Source organism: Microcaecilia unicolor, chromosome 5 (genome assembly GCF_901765095.1).
Source record: "Microcaecilia unicolor chromosome 5, aMicUni1.1, whole genome shotgun sequence".
In the NCBI taxonomy this organism is placed as follows: Eukaryota; Metazoa; Chordata; class Amphibia; order Gymnophiona; family Siphonopidae; genus Microcaecilia; species Microcaecilia unicolor.
The window spans coordinates 266,664,820-266,679,304 of record NC_044035.1 but is presented as its reverse complement, the minus strand read 5'-3'; the positions used below and the strand labels follow the sequence as shown (position 1 = coordinate 266,679,304).

The window sequence follows — 14,485 nt, the reverse complement described above, 5'->3', positions numbered from 1 at the left end:
TTTTTAAACTTCCATTTTTTCACTAACTGTAAGACATTCAATTCTATGATATATTAAGTAGAGAGGTGTGGTAGCCGTGTTAGTCCACTCTTAAAGGTTATCAATAGAAATCAAACAAAATAAAACATGGAAAAGAAAATAAGGTGTTTTCACAGTAAGAATCCTGAAAGGTAACTTTAAAAGAACATAAGACCTTTGAAGTCAGAATGATTGAATATTTTGACACCCAACAGACAGGACTTAATAAGGATCTGGGTTTTCTAGCCCATTATAAACCATAAAGTTGTATTTCTCTGTTTATCACCCTCCTCTCACCTTCCCACACCAACCATCCTGTTAGAATATCAATGAAATGCTTTGATGTCCCCATGCATACTCCTACCCACCCCTACCCTCCCACCCTGTCAGACTGTCAAAGTAATGCTTTGATGTTTCTCTTATATATATAATATCAGCTAGCACATTTGCTTATTTCCGATCTGACGAAGAAGGGCAACCTTCGAAAGCTAATCAAGAAATGTATTAAGTTATGTCCAATAAAAAAGGTATCATCTTATTTTCTTTTCCATGTTTTATTTTGTTTGATTTCTATGATATATTAATATTCCATGTGCTACTGGTTGCCATTTAAGCACAAAGCATAACAGTTCCACCCTCATGCCAGTGGTTGGTAAGATATTTTCTGCAGATGCTTCATTTCTTTTCTCTAAATGTTATTTTCTGTCTGATTATGGCTAAACAGTTCAGTTTTTGTTTCAGTGGTCCAAGCCCTTTGTACCAAAATATTTCAGGCTTGTCAATGTTTTCATTTGCATACTTTAGAAAATCACTTTTCAGTCTTTTAACATCCATGGAGAAGTTTTTCCAGCTTCTGTTCACTTGGGGATTCACTGAAACATATAGTTTGATCATGGGTGCCTAAATATATGTACATTGCTGCATCATGCTTGTCATATGTACCCTACAGAACAGAGATTGCACATAATCTGTTACTTATTATGCTGCAATAATACAGACCCTACTTGATATCTTTATCTTCTGCTGTTAAGTATCCCGTTAATTTCTGTTATTTGTACCTATAACGTTTCTAGCATGTTCTCTTCATGTTCCTTTTGATGTTTATATTTGCTGATGCTTTTCATGTACAGATGTGGTAAAATTGCATTTTAGTATTTTTATCACAGTTTAAGACCAAATGAAATTTGAAGATCATCCACCAAAATGTTTCAACACTTGAAATGAAATAGGATCAGCTAAGGGCCAAAAATAGTCATACTTTCCTTGGATTTTTTTGTAATGTTTAAATGTCATAGCTTCATTTTTTAAACTTTGTTGTGTAACTTGAAAACTGATGCCACTTAAGAGAGCAACTACTTTGGCTCTGATGTAATCTATCCTTAATATAATAATGTACATGAACAAATTTGGTAGGGGCAATGCTTGTGACGGGTAGTGATTTGTATACAGACATTCTCATTGATGAATACTAGGAACTAAATCCATCCTATTCAACAAAACCTGTATAATCAAGGAAAAGCCAAAATAAAATCTGAAGGTAAGTTTGTAGCCTTTCAGTCCTAGAGCTCAGTTGTAATCTAGAATGAGAAACTATCGGAGTGCTTTTTGTGATGTAGACGTTTCTCATGCCTTGTCTGTTGCATGACATTTGCTCAAATAAGATGCATGAGGTTCAAACAAGATAGCCATTTCAGTACTACCCTGTTTTGTAGTCCTGTCTTCTTCAAAGAAATATTACAAACAAGATATGAATAGCACAAATGCACACTGTATTTGACAATTTTGCTATTGTTTTTTTGTTAAAATATTTCTTCTCCAAGGAGAGACAGGATGGATCAGTCAAGGAAGTAGTGTTGAACTGGGTCATCTCTCTTGGAAATAACCTTTAGTGTCAGGTTTCTGCCAGGAAAAAAAAATCAGATTCTAGATCCCCCTTCCTCCCCCCAATGTGGCCCCTACATCAGGATCATTCTCAAATGAAGAACATATGAGACAAATTGATTTGCCACCATTTTTAACAGGAAAATGCTGGTCTTCTGTTGCGGGAAAGACTCAGATGGCAGACTAGCATTACATACTTTTGCCCATGGGGGGAGGCAAGGTTTTCTGTATGTGTATCCTCCAATAGCTCTGGTTGTGATGAACTTAGTAAAATTTAGAAGAGATAAAGAAACCATGATTGGCTAAAATTTGTTTTTCATTCTTTTGAGATTTATTCAACAGGAAAACAATTAGGTTACATGGAGTGGCATTTTCAAAAGAAACGTCCAAGTTGCAATTTGGGTCCTTGCAAAACTGTGAAATCCAGGGGTGGGGAAACCCGTATTTTCGAAACAAGATGGACATCCATCTTTCGTTTCAAAAATACCATCAGAGACGTCCAAATCCTTAAGTTTGGACGTCCCTAGACATGAACGTTTCTGACTTTCGGCAATTTTCGAAACCAAAGACAACCATGTCAAAAACGTCCAAATGCAAGCCATTTGGGCATAGGAGGAGCCAGCATTTGTAGTGCACTGGTCCCCCTGACATGCCAGGACACCAACTGGGCACCCTAGGGGACACTGCAGTGGACTTCATAAAATGCTCCCAGGAACATAACTCCCTTACCTTGTGTGCTCAGCCCCCCCCCCCCCAAAAAAAAACCCCACTACTGTACACCACTACCATAGCCCTTACGAGTGAAGAGAGCACCTGTTTATGGGTACAGTGGGTTTATGTTCCTGCCCGTAACCTCCGTTCACAGGACAAATCCCTCCTCTCTGTACCCTTCTCCAACACCGCCAACTCCAAGCTCCACTCATTCTGCCTCACCTCACCCTATGCTTGGAACAACCTTCCTGAGCCCTTACGCCAAGCCCCCTCCCTGCCCATCTTCAAGTCTTTGCTTAAAACCCACCTCTTCAATGCTGCATTCGGCACCTAACTCTTACCATTAACTAAATCCAGACTGCCCCAATTTGACCGCCCCTATCGGACTGTCCGTTCACTTGTCTCTTAGATTGTAAGCTCCTTGAGCAGGGACCGTCCCTCTAAGTTAAATTGTACAGCGCTGCGTAACCCTAGTAGCGCTTTAGAAATGTTAAGTAGTAGTAGTAGTTTTGGAGAGCTTGCTGTTTCCTCTACAAATGTAACAGGTAGGGGGGTATGTCTGAAGTGCACTGCAGTGCCCACTAAAACTGCTCCAGGGACTTGCATGTGCTGTCATGGACCTGAGTATGACATCTGAGGCTGGCACAACATATTTTTAAATATGTTTTTTGAGGGTGGGAGGGGGTTAGTGACCACTGGGGGAGTAATTGCAGGTCATCCCGGATTCTCTCCGGTGGTCATCTGGTCATTTCGGGCACCTTTTTGTGCCTTATTCGTAATAAAAACATGTTAGAGACGTCCTTGTTTTTTTTTTATTATGGGTCAAAGACGTCCAAGTGTTAGGCACACCCAAGTCCCGCCTTCGCTACGCCTCTGACATGCCCCCTTGAACTTTGCGACGGGCTGCAGTTGGAGACATCCAAAATTGGGTTTCGATTATACCGATTTGGACATCCCTGGGAGAAGGACGTTCATCTTCTGATTTATGTCAAAAGATGGACGTCCTTCTCTTTTGAAAATGAGCCCAATAGTACCCAATATTTCTCAAGCCTATGTTGCATAACTGCAAGAGAAGTGTATATGTGGGCAGAGTATGGACAAGCTAGGGTGTGTCTCCAACTTACAAGTGTAACTAATAGAATACTATAAGTTCTGCACTTTGCACGGTGCACTTATGTACACCTATTTATCCCTGCCATTGACTTGGAGTGGATGGTTGTGCCTACACTTGTTCAGAACCCTTATTTTATCATCCTCACGTTAATATTCCCTTATCTCGTTTGTCCTGTTTGTCTGTCCTGGTTAGATTGTAAGCTGTGTCGAGCAGGGACTGTCTCTTTATGTTCAAGTGTACAGCGCTGCATACATCTAGTAGCGCTAAAGAAATGATAAGTAGTAGTAAATATAAATATGCAATAATTTTCTATGATGGTATCTAGATGTACAGAAGCCATTATAGAATTGATGCTCGGCATGCCTAAGCTCTTGAATTTGACCTCAGAACCAACTTTATTAGGGTACACCTTGGTGCTACTGGTGCTTACTACATGTATGTAAAAAGAAACTCCTTTGTCCAGCCTTCAGTTGTCAGATATATGCAGGGCTTCCTTCCACCTGTTATGTTAGAGGATTTAGAGGCTCATTTTCAAAGCACACAGAGTTACGTAGGTTACTATGTAACTTTTTAAGTTTATGTGCTACTTTCCTAGCTAAGGGGGTCTTTTACAAAGGTGTGGTAAAGATTTTAGTTCATGCTAATGATTAGCATGTGCTAAACGCTAGAGATGCCATATAGGAATATATGGGTGTCTCTAGCGTTTAGTGCACACTTATTTTTAGTGTGCGCTAAAAACGCCAGCGGGTCTTTGTAAAAGGACCCCTAAGTTCTTAACCTAGTAGGTCATATTTTGGTGGCAGTCAGTGAGCTTCAGACTTGAACTTATCACCTTATAGGAAGTTTCAACTTAGAGTGATGCTGCACACACATCCCAAATTACTTTATTTGATTATATTCCTCGAGGTGAGTTACATAATAAAATTTAAATATCAAAATATACATAAAAACTAAATTACAAATTTTTTTAAAAAGGAAAAAACCCTTCTAATACAGTCCCACACTATCCTAATAATAAGACAACTTACAGTTCTGACCCAAAATATGTTTGAAAAAAAACAGGCCTTTGCATTGTTTTTTTTTAAGGAATTGAATTTATCGTAAGGAAAAAAAAGAATATCATTCCATAACTTAGGGCCCATATAACCAAAAACATAGGCAGAGGTAGATACTAGTCTAATCTTGTATTGCATTTGTAACAAACTTGACTGAGCATAATGCCCTAGATGGCTCATAAGGCAACAATTTTTTTTAAATATATTGGACTCTCTTGATACAAAGGACAAAAAACCAAGCATAACGTTTTAAACTGCAACAAAGTTAGTATCAGGATTCCATTTTAACTAATCGGAACACCAAGATTATTATTCCGTTTGTTCTTAGGTTCATAGAATGATCGCAGTACCTAAGGAACGTAGGATTTCAGCAGCCAAATAATTTGCAGTTGGATATCATTCCCTTCTATATCCAGACAGATCCAATGCTAGAAGACAAGTCCAGGCTTTATAATCTTAGACATGGCAGTGTGAGTGGCTCATCTCACAGACCTCTGACGAGATCTGCAAAGTTGCAACATGGCATATAACCACCACCTCATGAGGTGCTGATTTGATCATGGAGGACACTTAAGACATAATAATTTACCTTTACTATATTTCAGGTTGTGTTCAGTGTTAAAAATAATAATAATAATAAAGTGCAAGGCTTTGCCCAAGAACACTGTTACCTAACGAAGAAAACCCTTAGCTAGTGAAACTCATCCATGACAGCCAACCTGTTTGTCTTCAAAGAAAGTAAACATGTGTTTTGAGGATAGCAGTCACACCTAGAAATTCTTTGAGAAATATTCCATGTTGATACTGTTGGATGACATCACCCATGTATGTACCTAGGTATTCTGTTACAGGTAAGCAGTTTAGGAAAGGTGCAATTCTTCATACTGAGAGTCCAGTTACCCTCTCTCTGATAGTAGTCAGTCTAGGTCACAATGTACCTAGCAGGTCCAAAAAGTAGGGATGAGCAATAGCTCTCCCAAGTCACCTTGACTACATCCTCTGTCAACAGATTCCACAGCTTAATTATGTGCTATGTGAAAATTGTTTCCCCAAAATTTGTTCTCCATCAGCTGGTCTTGTTGAAAGGTTAAACTTTCACTATGTAACAGTTTCACCTCATTCACCCTCAATTGCCTTGCCTTCAAGCTGAAGAGGCCTAAGTTGGAGGTGTTCTACCCCTCTTGTCATTTTGTTACTCTTCATTGAACCTCTTTTGCTTTCACCATATTTTTAAAGATGGGGAAACCAGAACTACACACAACACTCAAGGTACAGAAACATCATGGGCCTTACATGGAGGCATATTGATACTGTTTTGTTCTCCATTCCCTTTCAAATAATCCCTTACATTCTATATAGCAGCTACGGCACACTGGATTGAAAATTTCAAAATAATATGGTCCACAAATTTGATCACCTCACTTGTCACTCTTATCTCCATTTATATGAAATAGCACAGATCCAAATTCAAATCTTTGGGGCACGCTACTGTTTGACCCCTTTTCTTGTGGGTAACTGTCCTACTCTGTTTCCTGTCTTTTAGCCAGTTTGCAATCCACAAAAGGGGCATGATTTTGATTTCTTAAGGAGTCTTTCATCAGAAACTTGGTCAAATGCTTTCTGAAATCCAAATACACTGTCCAGCTTATTTTCGAAAGAGAAAGACGCCCATATTTCGACCCAAATTGGGAGATGGGCGCCTTTCTCTCATGGGCGCCCAAATCGGTATAATCGAAAGCCGATTTTGGGTGCCTCCAACTGCAGTCTGTCGCGGGAACGAATAGAGTTGATGGGGGTGTGTCGGAGGCGTGGTGAAGGCGGGACTGGGGCGTGTTTATCGGCCGAGGAGAGATGGGCGCGCTCGGCCGATAATGGAAAAAAGAAGGGCGGCAGAAGCGAGAATTTGGGCCACTTTTTTTGGACCCTTTTTTTTTTACAAACAAGTCCCCAAAAAGTGCCCCAACTGCCCAGATGACCACCGGAGTGAATTGGGGATGACCTCCCCTGACTCCCCCAGTGGTCACTAACCCCCTCCCACAAAAAAAAAAAAAAGAACTTTAAAAACTTTTTTTTCCAGCCTGTATGCCAGCCTCAAATGTCATACCCAGCTCTATCACAGCAGTATGCAGGTCCCTGGAGCAGTTGTTAGTGGGTGCAGTGGACTTCAGGGAGGTGGACCTAGGCCCTTCCCCCCCTACCTGTTACACTTGTGCTGGTAAATGGGAGCCCTCCAAACCCACTGTACCCACATCTAGGTGCCCCCCTTCACCCATACGTGCTATGGTAATGGTGTAGAGTTATGGGCAGTGGGTTTGGGGGGCTCAGCACCCAAGGTAAGGGAGCTATGGACTTGGGAGATATTTTAATTTTTTTGTTACTTTTTACAAGTGCCCCCTAGGGTGCCCGGTTGGTGTCCTGGGATGTGAGGGGGACCAGTGCACTATGAATCCTGGCCCCTCCCACGACCAAATGCCTTGGAGTTTGTTTTTGAGCTGGGCGCCTTTGGTTTCCATTATCGCTGAAAACCGATACCGCCCAGCTCAAATCCGCACAAATGCAATGCATTTGCCCGGCACCAACCATATTATTGAAACAAAAGATGGACGCCCATCTTTTTCGAAAATAATGGTCTGTCCCGCCCCTTTGCGGACCTGTCCTCAGAGATAGGCGCCCATGGAGATAGGCGTTCGCGTTCGATTATGCCCCTCTGTGTAAACCAGCTCAGCATTATCCATTTGTTTACACCTTTAAACCTTTGTCTCATAAGTCAGGGTTTTGGGCTTGCCTACTGTAGTGGCAGTTCTATAAATGGACGACATCTTGTAGGTACCCTGAGTGTGTGTGGTTAGAGCATATTCTATAACCGCACCTATGCAGCCAGATTCCATCATAAAATACTAGCATAACCTGCTATTGTTGTGACTTACATTTAGATGCCATAGAGCTGGTGTAACCGAGAGGCACACAAATGCAGTAAACGCATGTATAACTTACAGTATTCTGCAAGTTATGCACATAACTTTGAGCCTTGTCCATGTTTCTCCCACATATATGCCCCCTTGCAGTTGCATGATATAGCAGTCATGCAAGTCATTATAAAATAGCTCTTAGGGCACTAACGTGTAAGTCCTTTTTGCCATGCATACATATGCAAAGGGATACCTAGCTGCAGATGCCCATTATCGAATTGCTCTTTCCATGGCAAAGAAAAAAAAATCCAGGATTTGCCCAGTACTGACATCAGGCTTACTGGTCTACATTTTCCAAATTACCTCTGGAGCTTTTTTTTTTTTTTTAAACTGATTTATTGACCACCCTCCAGTCCTTAAATAGGTAACAGTGGAGTGGAGGAGTGGCCTGTTGGTTAGGGTGGTGGACCTTGGTCCTGAGGAACTGAGTTCAATTCCCACTTCAGGCACTGGCAGCTCCTTGTGATTTTGGGCAAGTCACTTAACCCTCCATTGCCCCATGTAAGCCGCATTGAGCCTGCCATGAGTGGGAAAATGCGGGGTACAAATGTAACAAACAAACAATCTGTATTGTCAACATTGATTGTTCCTTATACTCCTAATTGAGCCCTTAGATTATTTAATACCCACCATCTTCGTCTCCTCATGGCCCAACACATGAGTGCTACAAATCTATCAGACATTCTGCCATGTTTTTAATTTATTTATTTATTTTTTTTACTTACCCTTAAAACTTTGGAATGACTTACCATGCTCTTTTTGTAATGAAAAGTCCATTACTAAATTCAAGAGTGTCCTTAAACATATTTTGAAATGGCCTATGGGTGTCCACTGCCGCATGTTGGGCTGTAGGTGTGATGACTGCATATGAGGAACAGGCTCTGCCTTTACCTGTTTACAGAACGTTTGTTCTTTTCTATCCTATTTATTTTTCGTGTTCCTTTCTGACTTATGTTTAGTCTGTAAATCACTTTGACCTGCACATCAGATGAGGCAACATAGCAAGTACTGATAATAAACACTAGCAGGAGTGTGCTATTGTATTATCCAGGACAATGATTAAAAATGTGATTAACTGTGATCAAAACTTTTAATCGGGCAATTGAACAATAGCTATATTCTTACCCTGTTTGACTCTATGCCATCACTAACATATAGTGTTACCTCCTCTCTTATCAATTTGAGCCACCCTGTCATTTCAATATAATTTGTATTGTGGTATCAGTGTTCTGTTGGTTTATTTATTTATTTTTTTTAATTTTTATATTCCACTATATCTATAAACTTAAGCAGATTCCAATAACGCATACACATTTAAAAATACAACATAAAAACTTAGTATCCCATATCTCATGTTCCTACTGACATTATAAAACAGAGAATCTTATGCATCCTACTGCTACTGACAACAGCATAACAGACCAATCAAACTGTGGCAAGGTTAAATGCCTATTGAAACAACACAGACGTTAGAGGGGTTTTTTTTTTTTTAAATTTACAAGAGTCTTCAAGACTCTTGCATGGTTAGGTAAGGCATTCCACAACCTAGGGTCTAACACATAAAATAGTGAGTTTTTGTACTCATCTAAATAAGTTACTTTAAAAGAAGGGATGTCTAAAACATTAGCCAAGGCAGATCTTAACCTTGCTGCCTGATGTAGATGCAAAATGGATGCAATCACTGGAGCCATTTTAATACCTTAAAAACAAGCAGCAAAATTTTGTATTGTATCTTAACCTCAACAGGGAGCCAATGTTAAATATATCGGTGAGGATGTAATATGTTCAAATCTGGACAGGCCGAGCAGAACACGAGCAACTGCATTCTGTGCAAAGTGTAAAGACCTGAGAACGTGTTTAGGTAATCCAGACAACAAACCATTATAATAATCAAAGTGAGGTACTTCAAAAATTCCCTGACGTTAATCCTTCAAACGTATTTGAGTTTACAAAAGATAGTACTAATAACTTTAAGCACACGAGTTCTCATAGTCAGTGCCATATGGAACTAAACAGTATAACAATAACATCTATACAAAAAGTGTCAGAACATCCACCAATTCATAGCTGGACATAAACATAACTTGTGTTTTTGCCACATTTAAGCTCAGGTGATTTGCCTTCATTCATTGTACAATAGTTCTTAAGTATAAACGTAACTCAATACAGTACTCACATCAAGAGTCATCCCAACCTTTAAAAAAAAAATTGTATATCATCCGCATATATTCTGTATTGCCCTAGTCCACCCAACAAAACACTTAAAGGACTGAGAAAAATGTTAACGTGGCAGAACCTTGTGGCACACCAGTATCTAAATTACAGGCAGATTTATCTTTCCAATAACATGTCTTTGTTTCAGAAAAGAAATAAACCAATTCATAACAGTCTCATCAATGCCAATGGAAGATAAACAGTTTGTCCTCCTTTCACCAGGTCTCAGAGATGCTTATTCTATCTAACACTTCATTTATTGCCATACATTCTAACTCTCCCATTTTATTTTTTTTTATACGTCTGGCATTTGCATCCAGATAATTTAAAGCAGGGTATACATTTTTTTTAATGGTGTAATTTAGAATTATCTGTTCTTTCAGTGCTCCTGGGCTATGTCAGCTTTTATCAAATCCTCTCTATTAGGATGTTCTACTTTCTACATTTTTCTGGTGTTACTTGAAGATATCTTACTCAGGAGTCCATGGCTTGAAGTAATTGTCAGGTTTTCCCCAAGTTCTAGTTGATTTTCCATCAACAAGTAGGATTGAATCAGGCACACAGTGTTTGATCTCATGGCATAGTATGGAGCAGCTTTCCCAGAACTTATTGTAAAAGCTATGAACATGTACAGCAATCAGCAATCTTAGCTTTTCAGTTTTATTTTTGTTGGTTCTGCTGAATTCGTGGAAAAAAATCTCTTTTGATTTTGAAAGATTCTTCATTATCATCATTCCTTTCTTTTTAAGAAAGAAAACTCATATTTTTCTTTTGATCCTGCTCAGCCATGTCACAGAAGTCAGAGTTCCAACCCTGTCCACTGTCATTAAAAAGTAAAGAAAGGCCTTTGACAAATTTGCTATGTCTAATCTGAGAGGTAAAATAAAAGTTTTAAACACAGGGCAGCAGGAGGGAAAGGAGGGCTGTTGGGAGAAGAGGGCAGGCAGGTGAGGGCTAGGGCTGGAACTGGAATTCGGGAGCTGAAAATGGGGCAGCTGGGGGAGTCACTGGACATGAATGGGATAGGAGGGGAGGGCAGAGGAGAATCGCTGGACATGGATGAGACGGGGAGACAGGAGAAATCGCTGGACATGGATGGGAGGGTAAAGGGGAGAAATCGCTGGACATGGATGGGAGGCTAAAGGGGAGAAATCGCTGGACATGGATGGGAGGGCAGGGGAGAGAGGAGGAATGTTGGACAGGGATGGAGAGAATGAAAGACAGAGTTAGGAGATGCACACGGATGGAGGGAGAGAGGAGAAATGCTGGACATGTATGGAGGGGGGAGGGAAGACAGAGGAAGTTTAATGCACATGGATGGAGAGAGGAGAAATGCTGGACATGGATGGAGGGGAGGGAAGACAGGAAGTAGATGCACATGGATGGAGGAGAAAGGAGAAATGCTGGACATGGATGGAGGGAAGGGAAGACAGAGGAGATGTACATAGATGGAGGGGAGAGAGGAGAAATTCTGAACATGGAGGGGCGGGAAGTCAGAGGAAGGAGGGTAGAGAAGAGAAATGCTGGTCATGGATGGAGGGGAGGTAAGGGAGAGGAACATGGATGGAGGGATGGAGAGAGAAGAGAAATGCTGGACATGGATGGAGGAGCGGAAAGAGAAGAAGGAAATGCATATGGATGGAGGGGAGGGAAGAAAGAGGAAGGAGATGCATACTGACAGAGATGAGGGAAAAGGAAAAGTGAAAGACTGCACATGGATGGAGGGGAGAGGGGAGAGAGGAGAAATTTTGGACATGGATGGAGGGAACACAAGACAGAGGAAGGAGATGCACATGGATGGAGGGGAGGAAAGAGAGGAGAAATGCTGGACATAGATGGAGGGAGAGAGGAAAAATGGACATGGATGGAGGAGAGGAAGGAGATGCATACTGAACAGAGATGAGGGAAAGGGAAAAGAAGAGGAAAACTACACATAGATGGAGAAAAGAGGCAAAAGCTGGATCTACTCTATACCTCCTCCAGTCAAGTCCGCGGAGGACCCAGCTTTTACCTATGGATGTAGGACAAGAAATGAAGAAGAAAGGAGGAAAGTAAAGAAATAAATGGAAAGGAAGCCCTGGAAATGGAGTAAAGAGAACAGATAGAGAGCAACAGAATCAGAGACTGGGACAAACATGATCAGAAAAGCAAAGTCGCCAGACAACAAAAGTAGAAAAAAAAATCATTTTATTTTCATTTTAGTGTTTGGAATATGTCCAATTTGAGAATTTACATCTGCTGTCTTATTTTGCAATGTATAGCAATGTGTTTCTGTTTTTTAGGTATTGTGCTGCATGCAGAGTGTAGCTTCTTAGGATTTCAGGTTAATTTTTGAAGAATTTGAAGAGGGGCTATCTCTGTTCTGAATGTGTGATTGCAAGGCCAAGTGTCTGAATAGGGATATGTATGTTAGGTTCTGAGTTTTTGATAATATATTGTTTCAGATTTGGCAAGACTGTTCTCCTAATTCTTGGTCTGTATGCTAATTTGGTTTGTGTCATTTTGGGTATACTGGAGCTGTAACAGCTTACAGAAATTATTTATAAAGAAAAAAAAAGTTATTTTTCTTCTATACTTGTATAATATTTTCAGTGATGCCTGTTTATATGCACCATGGCTGGTAAAATGGGTGTGGCTAATGTAGGGGCAAAGCCATATTGATCCCACCCCTGGATGGGTAGGGGGCACCGACTAATGGATGCAGGAGGGCACCAGAAAACCTAGCACCGGCCCTGAGCATGGTACAACGTTAGAAACAGTTCTCATACAAAGAATGCTGCAGATTCCTTTCACTCAATGGAGAGAGAATGGGCAGACTACAGCCCTGCATACACAGGGATAAAGGGCCAGCCAATGGGAAAAGTCCCACAAGGCATAGAGAACAGAGACAGGTACTCAGGAAGAGCCTATCACAAGAGAACTACAGTTACATCACTTTGTAGTCCTATCCTACTTAAAGAACACAAAACACATATAAACAACAAGAACTCTGCCTCCATGAATATGGGGGAAGAACATACTCTTCCACAAGGTATAAGCCCCCTTGTCCAGCCTGTCACCACAGACACAGATGCAGCTGGCAATTATCTTAGCAAAGGCTGATGAGTGTGGAATCCATGTTAAACCACTTTTCCAAACTTTTGGCATCCATCATTCCCAGATGCTTGGTTTAGTTATATGCTTCAGGCTTACATAAGGACAGCCACATCAGAATGGCATATGATCCACTGGAGAACTATATATTTGGAGCTAAAAAGTAAAGGAGACTATGGTTATCACCAAGGATCACTGCAAGCCAAAAGTGAAACCACTGTAGAGTATCATCTGTGGATGCCCACATCTCTGCTGTACTACTAATGATTAACTCTTCTTCCAGACCTATGAGTGTATTCTCATGCTGTCAGATTTTCTACTACTGTAGAAAAGCTTTCTGGCCCTTCCAGAGACCATCTCATCAAGTAAAATGTCCTGAATGCATACAATGCCAACTAATAAAGCAGGCCATAGTTGCTCAGCCAAAACAGTCCACTGTCACAATCAAATATGCATCTGTCCTATCTTAAGATGGTTAGGTTCTCATCTTCCTTTGGCATTGGGAGCAATATCACCATAGATCCCTAGGTCCACAGCAGTAAAGACAGGTTATTAAGATTCCTTAAGCAACCATAATACACTACAGTGGTCTCACTTTTGTTCAGATCTGCATCTGTCTGTTACAAGGAGAAACCAATCTCCTCCTGCCAGTCCAAATAAATATAGCCAGTCCTGCCACACAAAAGGAACCAAGGCTTCTACTCCAGGTATGTCCTGATTCTCAAAGATTTTACCCATTCTTGGACCTCACCAATCTCAACCTTTTTTCTTTGCAAGGAAAAATTCAATGTGCGCACCAGATCTTAAAGGTGCTTAAAAATATATTTCTATGCATAGTCTATGCAGTAAATACCTCCGGTTCATCCTTCATATGGATCATTATTAGTACAAAAGTCCTCTCTTTCGCCCTCCAATTGGGAATCAGATTTTTCACAAAATGGCTTGTTATGGTAACTGCATACATATACAAGGAAGGTTACCTAGAAAGACCAATTTGCCTGCTAAAGTCTAGGTTTCATTATCAATATTCAGAAATTGACCTTTATTGGTACAATTCTGGACACAGTACAAGCAAGATTTCTACTGCTGGCCAGATTGCAATCCCTGGTGTTACATGTTTACCATATTCAGATTTCCATGACTATTATGGCTATGCTTACTTGCAAATGTTGGGTTATTCTCCATTAGTATTTAGGTTGTGAGCTCTCTGGAGACAGGAAAACTGAATTAACTTGCCTTAAACTACTATGATAAACAAAGCTGCTTAACAAATGTTGCACTTAGACAGCAGAATTGCAAAGGCACACAAGTGAGTGAGGTCATCCAACAGCTTGAGGATGAAATTGCTCTCCCACAGCTCAGAATGTGGTGCAAAGTTCTGAGCATGCATGACAGGCTCCTCAGTTCTAAAGCTGTAGAAGAAAAAAAAC

The 14,485-nt window shown here is 40.5% G+C and overlaps 1 protein-coding gene across 1 annotated transcript in view; it reads right to left on the bottom strand.

Moving 5' to 3' along the window:
- Positions 1–1,735: 1,735 nt before the first annotated feature.
- ALCAM (activated leukocyte cell adhesion molecule) overlaps positions 1,736–14,485 on the bottom strand; it is a 289,118-nt gene continuing 276,368 nt past the window's right edge. Inside the window, exon 16 of the mRNA XM_030204168.1 lies at positions 1,736–1,917. The gene's annotated coding sequence lies outside the window, so the exon portion shown is untranslated. The remainder of the gene's footprint in view (positions 1,918–14,485) is intronic.